The sequence below is a fragment of the Periplaneta americana genome, chromosome 1 (genome assembly GCF_040183065.1).
Source record: "Periplaneta americana isolate PAMFEO1 chromosome 1, P.americana_PAMFEO1_priV1, whole genome shotgun sequence".
NCBI lineage: Eukaryota > Metazoa > Arthropoda > Insecta > Blattodea > Blattidae > Periplaneta > Periplaneta americana.
The window spans coordinates 15,771,808-15,790,000 of record NC_091117.1 but is presented as its reverse complement, the minus strand read 5'-3'; the positions used below and the strand labels follow the sequence as shown (position 1 = coordinate 15,790,000).

Below are 18,193 nucleotides of genomic sequence, written 5' to 3'. Positions count from 1 at the left end.
GATGAGCATCATATGATGACGCAGAATTCCTTCACGGAAATGTCATATGTACTTCGGTACATAATAATCATTTTTTTTTCTGCATTAACTTTCTCTGATTGTATGTTAGAATGTTGCAAGTTTCGAAGAGGATAGTCGGACGTATATTTTCGGCTCCCCCCCCCCCCCCGATAATGCATAACATAATATCTGTACGATGGTTGCGTCTTCTGCGATACAACGAACTTTTTTTGTGGACATCGAGTTTTTTTCTCTGATTATTAGTTAAGAATGTAGATGTGGTGCCCGTGAGAAGGGTTTTAAGACTAGTCCACAGGAGTCCGATATGTAATAATAGACAACGTAGTCACAAGGACTGGGTAATGAATCTTGTAAACCGTGCGCTAATTTGTAAGCTGTAGGTAAGAAGATTGGAGACCTCTAACGGTAAGAGAAGGAAAATACTGAATGACAAGAATAACGTGTCAGAGAAGTGGGGGCATGGCTCCTATTCTATAAACTATACCGAGGAACAATATTAACTTTTAGCTCCTAAAATTCCGGGCTCTAGACTTATTATATGCTTATATAAATTTTGTCCCGAATCTTAAATATTCACTTCTTTTGTTTCAGATTTTCGGCATTCAAGTCTAGAAGACAGAGCTGGTGAGTTAAACTGTTTTGAAGATTATTTTATTAAGAAAAAAAGTACAAAAATCAAGTTCCTTACATTGTTTTTGACGTCTGTGCCCTCATACTTCAACATGAAGTTTAAAATATCTTCTGGACTTAAATATCAAATAGTATGCAAAGAAAAAACTACACACATAATTGTTACGCACTACTTCCCTTGATATTACGAGATGTAGTCTAGTTGCATGTTTATGTGATGGGCAATATGCAAGTTCTCTCCGAAGTCTACTAAGGAGAAACAAGTGATTCTACGTTAAAAAAATGTTAAATTCGAGTGTATGCACCAATTTCTATGGTCGCATGCGGAGAAATATAAGTTTGTTAGTGTGTCTTCCAAGAGGGAAAATCGTCGTAGCTTTATAAATATGAATAAAAATTACAAATCCCTTCGCATTTTTCTAATTTCTTAAAAACAAATGTTAAATTCGAGTGTATGCACCAATTTCTATGGTCGCATGCGGAGAAATATAAGTTTGTTAGTGTGTCTTCCAAGAGGGAAAATCGTCGTAGCTTTATAAATATGAATAAAAATTACAAATCCCTTCGCATTTTTCTAATTTCTTAAAAACAAATGTTAAATTCGAGTGTATGCACCAATTTCTATGGTCGCATGCGGAGAAATATAAGTTTGTTAGTGTGTCTTCCAAGAGGGAAAATCGTCGTAGCTTTATAAATATGAATAAAAATTACAAATCCCATCGCATTTTTCTAATTTCTTAAAAACAAATGTTAAATTCGAGTGTATGCACCAATTTCTATGGTCGCATGCGGTGAAATATAAGTTTGTTAGTGTGTCTTCCAAGAGGGAAAATCGTCGTAGCTTTATAAATATGAATAAAAATTACAAATCCCATCGCATTTTTGTAATTTCTTTAAAAAAAAATGTTAATTTCGAGTGTATGCACCAATTTCTATGGTCGCATGCGGAGAAATATAAGTTTGTTAGTGTGTCTTCCAAGAGGGAAAATCGTCGTAGCTTTATAAATATGAATAAAAATTACAAATCCCTTCGCATTTTTGTAATTTCTTAAAAAAAATGTTAAATTCGAGTGTCTGCACCAATTTCTATCAAAAGATTCATGGTCGCTTGCGGAGAAATATAAGTTTATTAGTGTAAGTCTTCCAAGGGTGAAAATCGTCGTATCTCGGGCTAAAAAAGCGATTTGTATAAACGTTAATAAGATCTATAAATTCCAACCGTTTGTGCTAATTCTTCAGAAAGTGTTTCATATGCGTTTTTACACAGTACTCTATCACTCGTTTCGATAAGTAGGGTTTGAAAACCCCCCCTTGATCGGTAAGCATGACTAGCCTCACCTGGAGCGAACTACAGTTGGGATGGGAGGTACCTAGAAACGGTGAAGGCTTTGATTTAGGACGGGGTTTGTCTGTATAGCCACAGGGAACATTTTGCAATTTCATTTTTCTCTATTACAATATATAAAAGTAACGTGACGTAGTCTAAAGTGTTCTTAAGGGAAAAAAGAATAGTACATTATGCAACGAGCCTGTAATGAAGGTAATTAAGAAGCGAGTATGGATATTTATGAAACGAGCGCAAGCGAGTTTCATAATTTTCATTCGAGCTTCTTAATTACCATTATAGGCGAGTTTCATACGACTTTTTATGCTCGACCATATTTCTAACTTGATATTATTAATTTTCTTTGTATCTGACCTTGGCCAATGTCCCGTATGTTGTGAGATGTGCGCAGACGCGAAAGTATTGATTTTTTTCCGAGGAATAGATGTCCACATTGACCTTGCTAGGCCATAAGAACCTACAGAGAAAACATTGAAATTAAATTAGACATTGAAAAACGAGATGACAAATTGAATTTATTTGAATATTATTTACAATTAACGCTAATTATTATAGTAACAGAACATAACCTTCTGCGACAGTATTGGATTTCCAGTCTCCGTGACTTTTCGCTAATTGTCTTTCGATTGCATATCCGAGAATAATCGATACTTGCGGTTTTATAACGGTAGAAAGCTGACCTGTCATTGGCTGAACAGTTGTAACCTGAGTCGTCATTGGCTGAAAGACCTGACCTTTAATGAGTAGGTGTACTTTAATGACATGCATTAAAGGTCTGCTACCAGGTGTATAATTACTACGTATCGGCATGGTCGAGCATAAAATATATTATGAAACTAAAAGGATTGAATTAAATACAAGCATCAAAACAAAAAACACTTGATTTTATTTTTTCACCTTTATTTCACCGATACATTGCCTTAAGGGTATATGTACATGAACGACCACAATTATTATTAGAAAATGCAGGCTATATATTTCTACAATTTTATAAGGAAATGAACTCACAATTGGACAAAAATTACAAGGTTCCAAAACAAGACTTATTAGAACTTAAATATATAATAAAAGTATAAAAAAAGGTTCCTAATAATATTTTTAAGAATTCACTTTTTACTTTAAATTAAATTTTCCAAAATTCGAAATTTTTCACACAAATTATTTCATAACTCCACAACCATTAGAGATAGAATTCTGAAATGTTGTACACTGATTTAACATGAATTTATGCAAAGGGTAGACTACAATAATGCCCATTTCTTTGAAAATACATAAATTAGGTAACGAAACATTATGCAAATTTTAATATATTTTATATAGGACAAATAAACAATTAATGTATTAAAATAAACAACTCTACATGTCTGAGAGTAGTCTACTTTTCAGAAATAAGTGTTTATTACATGCAGGACAAATATTAAAGATGTCAGAGAGACCATAACATTGTTATGATTACCAAATGATGTAACTGCGGAATTTTTTTTTTCATACTCTGATAAAACTGTTTGAAAAATATTATTAGTAACCTCGTTTATACTTTTATCAGATACTTAAGTTCTAATAAGTCTTGTTGTGATACCTTGTAATTTTTGTCCAATTGTGAGTTCATTTTCTTATAAAATTTTAGAAATTTGGAGCCTGCATTTTCTGATAATATTTGTGGTCGTAAACGTACATATACCCTTAAAAGATGCTTGAGAGACTATCTTCATACCAAAACTTTCACGGTATATATCCTGGATCGAGCTCATAACCTTTAAGATGAGAATGTACCACTGACAGCTGATATGCATGATTATAATTTAGAATTCAGACTTAAAATTACGAAGTTAATAATTCTGTCGATCCACTTTCTTTTCATTAAATCATCTTCATTGTAACGAGCTCTTTCCAGACATACTCAGTCTTTGTCCTCCCGGATTTGAAAGGCAACGTCTACACCTTTATAGCCATTGAATTGAATTGCTTATGTGTAACACTGCAAGCCACTCTTATCACTACAAGTGTTCTTGAGCTTCAGGAGAGTCGCAGGTTCTTTAAATCGTGTCGCTCCACTTCTTTTTAATCCCTCGCCTCTTGTTGATGTCCCGGGATCCACACGGTGCTGAAGAATGGGAGTGGGATAAATAATTTATTCAAGAGACTTCTTGAGGCCCTGAAGTGGATCGCACTTCAATGCCTACAACTCGCTTTGCCAGGTGTCGGAATCTAAAGCGTCTTTTATTTATGACGGCTTCCAATACGATCTGAGCATTAGTTTTCTCTATTTTTTCGTGTGTGTATGGATCTAAATTATGAGACAAAATCACATTTGATTCATAACTCACTTTGTGTGAAGTCGAAGTCTGTGTAACCTTTTAATCAAAAGGTTCCAAAATATGATTTGCGCAGAATTTTTTTTTCATTACACTAGTATGTGTATAAGTACATAGATATATATAGTCAGAGATAATCGCATGTAATTGGTAACTCGCTTTGTGAGGTGTCGGACTCTAAAGCGCCTTTTTTTAATCAAGGTTTACAATACAATCTGCGCGTAAGTTTTCTCCACGTTTTCGTGTGTATATGGATCTAAATCATGAGACAAACTCGCATTACATTACATTCATAACTCACTTTGTGTGAAGTCGAAGTATGTATAATCTTTTAATGAAATGGTTCGAAAATATAATTTGCGCATTTTTTTTTCATTACACTAGTATGTATATGAGTACATAGATATAAATAGTCAGTGATAATCGCATGTAGTTGGTAACTCGCTTTGTGAGGTGTCGGACTCTAAAGCACCATTTATTAATCAAGGTTAACAATACAATCTGCGCAGCAAGTTTTCTCCATTTTTCTCTCGTGTGCATGGATCTGAATCATGAGAGGGAGTCGCATTTGATTTATAGCTCGCTTTATGTGGTACCGGACTCTGTATAAAATTTTATTTAGAACTTTCGAAAATGTAGTTCTATTGCTGAAACTCATGTTTACAATATTATGCTCTTTCAACTACATTCCTTAATAAATAATATATATTTTTTATTTTGTGTTAGAAGAAAATATTGATATTTGACCATTTTTAAATGAATTTATTTTTTATTAGACAATCTATCAAAGGTAGAGAAGTGATTTTTGCATCATATTGTAGATATGACATGCATAAATACACATACAAAATTTCATCACAGAATGTTGGATAGTTTTTTAACTATGAGGGAAACGCTTCATCACTGCACAGTGAACTGCCGCCATTATATATTTTATGCACGACCATGCCGAAATGTAGTAATTATACACCTGGTAGCAGCCCTGTAATGGACAGCACTAAAGTACACCTATTAATTAAAGTTCAGGTGTTCCACCAATCAGAAAATACCATTGTAGCAATATGAAAGCGCAAGCATAGATTATTCTCGGATATGCAATCGAAAGACAACTAGTTCTGTTACTATAATAATTAGCGTTAATTGTAAATAATATTGAAATAAATTCAATTTATCATCTCGTTTTTCTATGTCTAATTCAATTTCAAGGTTATATCAAGATTAATGTTTATTTTACTCTCTAGATTATATCAAGGTCAATGTCGACATTTGTTTCTCGGAAAAAATCAATACTTTCTCATCTGCGCACATCTCACAATTTACGAGGTATTGCACAAGCTCAGTTCCGCTCCTCAGTCAGATAAGAATAACTTGAATGCTTATGAATAATTTCAAGTTAGAAATATGGTCGAGCATAAAAAGTCGTATGAAACTTGACTATAATGGTAATTAAGACGCTATATGAAAATTATGAAACTCGCTTGCGCTCGTTTCATAAACATCCTCGCGACTTAATTACTACCAATTTTAGGCTCGTTGCATAATTTACTATTTTTAAATCGTAAAAAATATTTTTTTTTTCATGTAGCAGAAGGACAGTGTTTTACACATACAAATTTTCATTATTGTACAAGATAGAGTAATGAAGCAAAAAAAAAAAAAAAAAAAAAGATGAGTATTTCTAAAATTTTACTGCTGTAAGCTGTACCTAACCCCTTAAGTCCCTAAAGATCTGTATTCAGAAAAATATTTTATGCTCGACCATGCCGAAATGTAGTAATTATACACCTGGTAGCAGTCCTTTAATGCATGTCATTAAAGTACACCTATTCATTAAAGTTCAGGTTTTCGATTATTCTCGGATATGCAATCGAAAGACGAGGGAAACGTCAAGGAGGCTGGAAAACCAATACTGTCGCAGAAGGTTATGTTCTGTTACTGTAATAATTAGCGTTAATTGTAAATAATATTCAAATTAATTCAAATTGTCATCTCGTTTTTCAATTCTAAATCAATTTCCAGGTTATATAAAAATTAGTTCATGTTATTCTCTAGATTACAACAAGGTCAATGATATTATTGTTCCTCGAAAAAAATCAATACTTTCGCGTCTGCGCACATCTCACAATTTACGAGCTATGCACAAGGTCACTTCCGATCTTCAGTCAGATACGAATAAAATGAATACTACTGAATAATTTCAAGTTCGAAATATGATCGAGCATAAAAAGTCGTATGAAACTTGCCTATAATGGTAATTAAGACGCTAGTATGAAAATTATGAAACTCGCTTGCGCTCGTTTCATAAACAAACATGCTCGCGTCTTAATTACTATCATTATAGGCTCGTTACATAATGTACTATTATGTGCGTTCCTTATTAAAAATTCGAGTAGTCAGGTTAATGATTTCTTCTTGTCTTAAATATCTGGAAACTCATCTCACAAACTTAATTTCTGAAGAAGAAATTTATGTGGATGGATCTTTACCCTGGGAGGAGACCCAGTACTCTAACAAGTTTACTTTGGAATACTTGTTGAACTGTCAGTACGGACTGCTTTGTGTGCGAGCAAGCTGAACTCTCTCAAGCTTCTTATCTGTAGTTAGGTTTCCATAGCAGCGAGGACAAGTGAATAGGGGAGAACAATTTCAAAGCGATTTCAAAATGCTGAGGTTGAAGCAACGGATTACGTCGGCCGCGCAGAAACCTCAAAGTTGTTGCGTCATTACTGCGAGTTGCGACGGGCTCTGGGTTTGTCTCCATTGCCCTCAAACTTACCCAATGTTACCAGACACTTACCCATGTTAAATTGAAGGTACACAAAGTTTTGCAAGTGAATATAGTTTGTCTCCCATGTGATCCATATCAACTCTTGCTTAAAACTTATCGAGATCAGTGTTGCCAACTCAGAATTCCATTTACCGCTGCACAAGCTTAAAAAAACCGCTAAATTGTAGTTAAAAATTTCCAGATTTCTCTCAATATATCATTTCCAAATTTGAAATACAAACTATATAGTTTTAGGAACTGGAGAATTTTAGGTTTCAAATTTTTAAAACATTCTAATATTTATAATACTTCGGAAATTGAAATAACACTCATCTCTGCCCAGAAGTTTGTTGTGAATGGCAATGTGATGTTGTCGAACAACAGAAAAACACTCGCTACTCTTTTTTTTTTTTTGTGTATAATTATCAGCATGGGTAATTTAATCTAAATATTTTGCATTTAATATCACCTTACACCATTTACATCGAGCTTTCGAACTATCACTTCTTCCACCCAATCTTTCTACACATCATGTTTTTTGTACGTATGGAGTTTTATGCGGCATATTTCTTCAAAATTTAATGAAGTAGATCAAGAATATACTGGACACTTCAGAAATAATCACATTCACAGTCACACCAGTCCGTTCGAAATCTGATTTCACACTGAGCTGGAGACGTGCCTGCCAACAATGAGTCTAGTTTTGAGTTTTAAGTATGTCTGTGTTACATAAACTATAATGCGGAATGATAAATTAAATAATATATGTATATCATAAATGAAAATAATTCAGTTCATTGTCTATTCTTCATGATTAAATCAATTAATTTACAAAAATAATGCGTACATTAGATTAAGAGGTTAACGAATGCGGAATACCTTACTTGTAGAGCAACAATGGATGAGGCAGGAAATGGACGTGGTTGCACCTAATCGAGTTCACATGAAACGTTGATATTGTATACTCGCACAATGAAAAAAGTGTGTTAATACCGTACTAAACTCTGGTTTATGGTTAACTAACATTGTCTGCAAGTAGGCCTACATATAAAAAATTATAACATCTTTACAGAAAAAAAAACTTAAAAATATCATCTCTCTCTGCCTGGAATCGTAAAAACCCCCAAATAAATAGCTAGCCGCTGACGGTAAAATTCTGTAGCTGACCATAATCCTAAAAACACCAGATTTAGCTACAAAACCGCTGACTTGGCAACACTGATCGAGATTGTTATCGTTGTAAACGGCAGTGGTGTTTAAACTGATGTACCGCTACGTAAGACCTTTAAAATTTGTCCAATATAACAACAACGAAGAGGAAATCCTAACGTCTTGTGTTATACTCCAATTAATAATTTGATTTCGTATACATAGCCTATTCTGTACTCACAAGGGAACGGTAAACACTGGAAGGTTGCGTAGGACCTTCAAATTTTGCACACTAATATGTCTTATTGGTATAAGATGTTGTGCCAAAAAAAGTTTTGAAAATAATATGCAAGGTCTTAAAACGATGTTCCGAATATCGCTGTGAATCTAGTGCAGCGGTGACCAAAGAGGGTGTCGTGATTACATCGTGTAATAACAGACATTTAAACGGGTACGAGGAGTTTCCTGTGTGTTTCATTCACGTACTGAAGGCAAGCAGTGGCGGTATCATGTCGCTCTACAAACTCTGTCTCTACAAGCAGTAAGAGGTGGTTTCGTAAAGAATGAGAAGGAGAACTTTTTTGTTGTTCTGTCGGACAAAATGTAATTTGTTTACTTTGCTCAACGGTTCAATTAGGAGTATATAGAAACATTAATTGCCATGCTGAATAATGTATTATTATTATTATTATTATTATTATTATTATTATTATTATTATTGTTATTATTATTGACCACTAAGTATGTGTTTCTATATTCTTCTGTACGTGCATGAATATTGATATTTTTAGATCTTCTCCCTAGAAGGATAAAATTATTAGATTTTATCTTAATTTTAATCTTCTTAATCTTTAGATGAGGGTAACTATTTATTAGTTATTCGTTTAATAATAATAATAATAATCATCATAATAATAATAATATTGTAGAAAAACTGATTGGCTAACATTACACACTACAGAATATCGTCGACTTACAAGAAAAACACATTAAGTAAAAAATATTACATCTGAAAAAGGCCTATATAATGTACATAATGTGTGTGTGTGCTTAGAATTGGAAAATTAAATACACTTAAAGAGAAGCGATTTAATAAAAATATTTTGAGGATTGAGTTTTGTTAAGATCTTTCACAACGCCTTTTTTTAAGAGGTACTTAATCATAATTTCAAGTTACGAAAGATCATTTTTTTCGATTTCGTCCTTCTGAGAACAAAATATTATTAGAATTTCTTGTTTGTCATAATTCGAGATATAATATTTTCAGATTCTTTAAGCTCATTAAAGGCGCTGAGTAATGTATGGACAACTGATAAATTAACACAAGACATTCAGATCTTATACCATAAACTTATAGCAAAAGGAAAAGAAGTTATTTTCATCTGGATACCCTCTCATTGTGGCATTGCAGGCAACGATGCAGCTGACAGAGAAGCCACACAAAGCACCAAAGATTCTACAACTCCGACTATATCTTCTTACCACATCGAGATATCATTTCCCTCATAGACGATAAATGTACAGAATCATGGATTACACTTTGGCTCTCAATCCCTCCAGAAAACTTTTCGAAGTCAAGTCAACATGCTCTATTAATATACAGATCCACAAGCTTAATAGAAAAGACCAGGTTTTATTATCAAGATTAAGAATTGGACATACAAAATTAACCCATTCCTACCTCATATCAAGAAATGAACCCCCAACCTGTGAAACCTGTGACAGGTTTCACAGGTTGGGGGTTCATTTCAAAAAATATCGTTTCAAAATATCGTTTCAAAAAATATATTTTGTTTTAAGTGAGAAAAATACTAACTTCGAAGTGATCCGTTCAAAATAGACATTTACGCGGCAAACTCTTTTTTTTATTTTTCCTCAATTTAGATGGGGGTCAAAGCGAGGAAAATGTTGAGAACAAATGACTATTACTTTCAAAAGTTGTCAAACTCAGAATCTTTATTACTTTTCGATTTACATAGAGTCAAACAAACGAGTGCTGTGCCTGGAGTACAATATTCTGTATGCAGAGAAACAAACTTCCATCTATTAACGGTGAATTTTCATCTGAAATCTTGGACCTAATTTCAAATCTGTTCACAAAATCTACTGAAAATAGTCGAATTTTGACAAATTTTATCATTTGTTTACTTTCGCGCTAAAAATTTACGGTTTTCTCCAGTTGCAGATTACTACAGAAAAAAAAATCCTCTGAAAGATATTAGTACCGATAATACTAATATTAGTTAAAGTGCCGGAATAAACGTCTTTGAGAACCGCATGCGGCCCGCGGACCGCGTAATGAGTACCACTGCTTTAGAGGTTCAGTTATGCTGTGACGTCATCTTACTACCCGACTTTCTCGTTGTTCTGTATGTATGTAGTTATTTACACTGCAAGTGGGCAAGTACCCGGTGGCAGTGGTACAAACAACATAAACAATACACAATAACATTACAATACATAATACAATTATACAATACACAATACAAATATATACACAATACAATTATACACAATAATTACAATTAATAATACATAAAATAACTTAATTAATAAGTGATCTAATTTTACATTACAACCTACATATGTATAGGCCCTACATAAGTTTCACATTGGTACTGATAATAGTCTTTCATTTTACTCTCATCTCACTTACTGTACTGGCACTATGATACATTTCACTGACACTATAGAACACATTTCATTGACACTATAGAACACATTTCATTGACACTATAAATTATCACTGATCTAAACTATTCACTGCACTGTAAAACCATAACTTAACTGACTCACCACGCTTCCCTAATACAACAGTTCAAATAAGACAAACAATTACACCCTTAGTCATACTTATAAACAGAACTACATTTAAACTAAACATTTCTAGTCTAAGAATCTCTTACAAGCTATTTTAAAATAATTTACAATTCAAACCAAGGGAGTAACTCGTCAGGCTAAATAAATACAGGTCACCTTACAGGTCGCTTACTCACCGTCAAACACGTCACCATAGAATGCCGAAAATACCACACCTCAAGGAAAAAGTACAACACACCAAATGATATATCTACAGCACTCAACAATACAGATGTTCTTCTACAAGTAATTCAATTCTTTAAAGAAATTTCCTTGTATATAATAATAATAATAATAATAATAATAATAATAATAATAATAATAATAATAATAATAATAATAATAATAATAATGGCTTTATTTAACCTGGCAGAGTTAAGGCCTTAAGGCCTTCTCTTACACTCAACCAGGGTTAAAACTTGCTTACACAGTTGATCATAAAACTTGATCAGAATTAAGTAATTACATACTGATTACATAATGAGATCAAAAGAGGTAGTTACATAAAATTTACCTCATAAAATAAAAATAAACATAGTGGAATACATATTAATTTGTTAGAATCAGATGCGAATCACATAAAAACAGAAGCCGATAATTCAATAAAAAAAAGAAAAATGTACACAGTAAAAATAAAAATAAACACATTAGTATACATATTAATATTAGATTACAATTAAATAGGACTTACACAATTAAATCATAAACCGACAATTGAATAAAATGTACACAAAAAACAGATTAATAATAAAAAACAACAACACAGTGGGATACATATTGGCGCTAAGTGATAAATAAACACGATTTAGATAATAAAAAAAAGATAATAATAAATACAGTGGAACACATTTGCAACACGTTAGGTCTGGCAACTCATCATAAGATACTTTTCTAATTTACATTTAAAGGAAATTAAAGTTCGGCAGCCCTTGACTTCAGGCGGCAGAGAATTCCAGTGACGAGAAGTAGCAACAGTGAAAGATGAAGAATAAAGAGATGATGTGTGCAGTGGTATTTCTAGCGTGTTGTCATATTGTGACCGAGTATTTAAGTTATGATACCGAGAAAGACTGTGGAATCGGACAGATAAGTAAGAGGGAGTAGAGGTGTGCAAAATTAATATGATCTGATTGTAAAATTTATACTGTTCATATACTCTGTTTATTAATTTTTTGTTGTTTAATAATTATTTTTTTTTACCTCTAGATACACTGTAATATGTTGTGTACTTTGTAATCTTCATTGCTTGTCTTGTATTGTTCTGTATATGAATATTGTGGTCGCAAAAAGACCATGCAGTTATGCGACCTAAAATAAATCTTAAAAAAAAAAAAAGGATTGTAAAAGGTTACTTTCCACCCTGTATAGGCAAACAATAGAACTGCAATAACGAGAAGTGAAGACAGTTTAGGTATTACACCTAAGACATAATATAGGATATCATATTGATTAATAATCAAACATTAACGGCAGACGTGAGATTGGAACCTACGATCTTCTATAGTCGAAACTGTAGAATTTCACGCTATACCTGCTCATACACCACTGCCATCTATCTGTAGTTTAACCGGAGAATAAATTAAGCTAATAACAGAGAAGATACAGGGGTAATGGAAAAAGCAATGCAATCAGCAGACGGCAGAAAAGTATATTCTAAATTGTTTGTAGGTTGATGGGTAGTTTAAACTTCTGCAACCTCATGAAATACCCAGAAGAAAGGGTGGGATGTAATTTGATGGATGAATCCTGCAACCACAAATGCAGTTCCTTTCCAACAACTTTAGCAAATGAAATTTCCCTCCGTTATATATACACACGCCGTTTCCTCACTTTATTTGATTATATCTAGCATCTCATTTGCTATTTGCTTCTCTCTTGTACGTCTGCAGATTGGAAAATTTTATGGCAGATTTCCGATCTGTAAATACTCAAGACTTCTAATATTTCAGAGAAGTATGCTTTCCGCTTTCTATCTATAATTACGGGCAGAATCGTCATTAAATCATCCGGTAACGGCACAAATGAAATAATATAAACGTTGTTCTACAAAATTAATGGTTTCTTACTCCAAAAATATATTAAAAACTACAACTAACATTTAAGCATTTTCATCCTGAAAATATATTATCTTACATACTTATGGCTTTCAGAGAGCCTGGAGGTTCATTGCCGCCCTCACATAAGCCCGTTATCGGTCCCTATCCTAAGCAAGATTAATCAAGTTTCTACTATCATATCGCACCTCCATCAAATCCATTTTAATATTATCCTCCCATCTACGTCTCGGCATCACCAAGGTCTTTTTCCCTCTGGCTTCACAACTAACACTCTATATGCATTTCTGGATTCGGTCATACGTGCTAAATGTCCTCCTCATCTCAAACGTCTGGATTTAATGTTCCTAATTATGTCAGGTGAAGAATACAATGCGTGCAGTTCTGTGTTGTGTAACTTTCTCCATTCTCCTGTAACTTCATCCCTCTTAGCCCCAAATATTTTCCTAAGCACCTTATTCTCAAACACTCTTAACCTCTGTTCGTCTCTCAAAGTAAGAGGCCAAGTTTCACAACCATATAGAACAACTGGTAATATAACTGTTTTATAAATTCTAACTTTCAGTTTTTTTGAAAGCAGACTTGATGACGAAAGCTTCTCAACCGAATAATTATAACAGGCATTTCCCATATGTATTCTGCTTTTAATTTCCTCCCGAGTATCATTTATATTTGAGCCCTTCAGAGCAGAAGTGGTGTAAGTCAAAAATGGGTAATGAGGGTTAAAGTAAACATTCTGTAAAATACAGCGCAAAAAAGCAATTAATATTCAACTTATTTAAACTATTAGTAGTCAGTGGATAGCATGAAGGACATATTAACTGCTACTTTGCGCTGTATTTTACAGAATTTTTGCTTTAAACCTCATTACCCAATTTTGACTTACACCACTTTTGCTCTGAACGGCTTATTTGTTACTGTTTCTCCAAGATATTTGAATTTTTCCATCTCTTCAAAGGACTAATTTCTAATTTTTATATTTCCATTTCGTATTATGTTTTGATCACGAGACATAATCATGTACTTTGTCTTTTCGGGATTTTCTTTCAAACCTATCTCTTTACTTACTTAAAGTAAAATTCACGTGTTTTCCTTAATAGTTTGTGGATAACGCTTTGCCGGTGTTTCGGCACTAGAATTTTCCCGTGAAAAACCCATCCCTTTGTTTGTACATACCAGCGCTCGTAACCTACACATTTGTTTCATCATGTTGGCCTTGAGTTCGATGTTAGGTGGCTGTACTAACTTCATGTATCAAGACTTTGTAACTACCACATGGAACCTGCCCGAACATATATTTCTGTTGTTCATATTGTCTGCCATTCATAAAAAATTTGTAACGAAGTCGTTGAAACATCCTGTATATATTATATCTACTGTATATATAAATACGTACGTTCGCAGACACAAAAGACACAATTCCGTTTGACAAATTGTTCCGCCTCCCTGTTTTTCAGTAATTGAATGACACTTGAAAAATAATTCTACCACAGCGTTGTAGTATGATTACGCCATACATTTAGAAGATTAAATGCTGAATTTTAAAATAACCAGAATTACATATACATACGATTAACACATACACGTGTTACATTGCAAGTTAGTATAAATATTCATCGAGTTTTATAGTCCTATTGCCATGGTTTCAGTCCCAAAAACAAAAACGTATAGCGCCTGCGATGTTCTTCTCTTGGCATGAGCGAGCTTAAAAAAACAGTTGACGCAAGTCAATGCATAACTACAACTCAACAGAATTTATTGCAGAAGGAGTGGTCAAGAAATCAAGAAAAAAGACTGACCTAGTAGCAGTGGGAGCTATGCCACATTGTTGTCTCAGAATACACAAAAAGTGTTTGGAAGGGCAGAAAATGGAACGGTTTCAATATGTGATATTTTATGGCATAACTCCCATCCTAAAAAATCATTGGACTTCTCACTTTTTGAAATATGTACAGTAGAAAATTAGTAACGGTTTCATATACTTCCTCAGTTTTCAGTATAGCGCTCTATATTCTTCCTCCCATTTTCGTTAATTAATTAGCGCTGGCCTTTTGTGCTCGAGGTTGCGGGTTCGATCCCGGCCCAGATCGATGGCATTGAATTGTACTTAAATGCGGCAGGCTCATGTCAGTAGATTTACTGGCATGTAAAAGAACTTCTGTGCGACAAAATTTCGGCACACCGGCAACGCTAATATAACCTCGGTAGTTGTAAGCGTCGTTAAATAAACCATAATTATTGTCATTAATTAATTAATTAATTAATTCATTCATTCATTCATTCAGTCGGCCTAGGTAGCGCTGGCTTCTATGCTCGTGGTTGCGGGTTCGATCCCGTCCCAGGTCAATGGCATTTAAGCGTGTTTAAATGCGACAAGCTCGTGTCAGTACAGTAGATTTACCGGCATGTAAAAGAACTCGTGCGGGTCAAAATTTCGGCACACCGGCGACGCTGATATAACCTCAGCAGTTGTAAGAGTCGTTAAATAAACCATAATAATAATAATAATAATAATTATTATTATTATTATTATTATTATTATTATTATTATTATTATTATCATTCATTAATTCAAAACTGAATCACTCATAATCAGAATGAGGATGGCCAACATATCCCACCACTAACCAAACTCTAATGCTGAAGCCACACAGAGCATCACAAAATATTTCAATATCCAGTAATTTCATCGCTATACAATTTTGTTATTCTAGGTTTAATTTATAATTCAGTAAATATAAAATAATCTTTGTTTTTCTATGATAAATTATCTAGCTTTAATTAGTGAGGTAATCTTTTCGTACTTTGATTTTTGTTGTAATTGTAATTGTAAATTTAATACTAATTGTAATTTTACTTGTAATTGTAATTGTAAATTTAATACTAATTGTGATTTTATTCTTCGTATTATAGTTGGAATCTCCTGGTAGAGGGGCAGGGAAGGCCTAACGGCCTTATCTCTACCAGGTTAAATAAATAAATACTAAGTACTAAATAAATACTAAATACTAAGCTCTACGCCAGGGGTCGTCAGCACAGAGCACGCTGGGGCTAGCCTCTCTTACCCGCGGAAAACGCAGTGCACTAGGGTGCACTCCGTAGCTGCTAGCGGGTATACTCTCTATCTCTCCCTGTTGCACGACAGTGCACACGGGACGGCACCGCGTACCCATTGCGCATTTCAGCGAGTGCTGACGACCACTGCTCTACGCTATGTACGCGAAATTTTCTTTGTACCCTTTGTTTGCTATGTTCCCTACATCCAGTGGTCACACTGAAAGTTATGTCTTTACTAAACTCTTCTGTGTAGCCTACTGGTTGCTAAGAGACAAGAGAAAGAAACAGTATATCCGGCTCCATTAAAACATTTCGTGTCATAGCTCCTATGATGGTCAATCGCGCTGTAATTTTTATGAAATCAGATTAAAAAAAATTATTTTTTTTTAAGTGAGAAAAATACTAACTTCGAAGTGATCCGTTCAAAATAGACATTTACGCGGCAAACTCTTTTTTTTATTTTTCCTCACTTTAGATGGGGGTCAAAGCGAGGAAAATGTTGAAAACAAATGACTATTACTTTCAAAAGTTGTCAAACTCAGAATCTTTATTACTTTTCGATTTACATAGAGTCAAACAAACGAGTGCTGTGCCTGGAGTACAATATTCTGTATGCAGAGAAACAAACTTCCATCTATTAACGGTGAATTTTCATCTGAAATCTTGGACCTAATTTCAAATCTGTTCACAAAATCTACTGAAAATAGTCGAATTTTGACAAATTTTATCATTTGTTTACTTTCGCGCTAAAAATTTACGGTTTTCTCCAGTTGCAGATTACTACAGAAAAAAAAAATCCTCTGAAAGATATTAGTACCGATAATACTAATATTAGTTAAAGTGCCGGAATAAACGTCTTTGAGAACCGCATGCGGCCCGCGGACCGCGTAATGAGTACCACTGCTTTAAAGGTTCAGTTATGCTGTGACGTCATCTTACTAACCGACTTTCTCGTTGTTCTGTATGTATGTAGTTATTTACACTGCAAGTGGGCAAGTACCCGGTGGCAGTGGTACAAACAACATAAACAATACACAATAACATTACAATACATAATACAATTATACAATACACAATACAAATATATACACAATATAATTATACACAATAATTACAATTAATAATACATAAAATAACTTAATTAATAAGTGATCTAATTTTACATTACAACCTACATATGTATAGGCCCTACATAAGTTTCACATTGGTACTGATAATAGTCTTTCATTTTACTCTCATCTCACTTACTGTACTGGCACTATGATACATTTCACTAACACTATAGAACACATTTCATTGACACTATAGAACACATTTCACTGACACTATAGAACACATTTCATTGACACTATAAATTATCACTGATCTAAACTATTCACTGCACTGTAAAACCATAACTTAACTGACTCACCACGCTTCCCTAATACAACAGTTCAAATAAGACAAACAATTACACCCTTAGTCATACTTATAAACAGAACTACATTTAAACTAAACATTTCTAGTCTAAGAATCTCTTACAAGCTATTTTAAAATAATTTACAATTCAAACCAAGGGAGTAACTCGTCAGGCTAAATAAATACAGGTCACCTTAAAAAATAAATGTCACCTTAATTTTAATTTACACTTTATACACAACTTTTTAAGTTATTCTTGGATCTCCTTAAGGTAGGACAGCCCTCAAAGACCTCTGCTGGTGGGTCATTCCAATCATACCGGGCCGTATTCATAGACATTTTTAGCGCGGGCTTTCGGTGATTTATGAGCGTTTTTCGTATTCATAAACCAGTGTTAGCGATAGGATATATTTTGAATTCTGTACTAGTAACCAGTGGATAGCCGGGGCTAGCTTAGTACGCTCGTAGCGCGTGCTGCGAAATGTCTATGAATACCACCCTTATAGTTTTATTTAAAAATGAGAATTTACCTACATCCGTTTTCTGTTTCCTACATTTGATTTTAAAATCATGATCATTCCTACCATAGCATGATCTG

The 18,193-nt window shown here is 33.7% G+C and overlaps 1 protein-coding gene across 1 annotated transcript in view; it reads left to right on the top strand.

Moving 5' to 3' along the window:
* The window catches only part of Con (connectin), a 1,055,959-nt gene that overhangs the window by 511,418 nt on the left and 526,348 nt on the right, over positions 1-18,193 (top strand). The window contains exon 3 of the mRNA XM_069839240.1: positions 613-645. The gene's annotated coding sequence lies outside the window, so the exon portion shown is untranslated. The remainder of the gene's footprint in view (positions 1-612; positions 646-18,193) is intronic.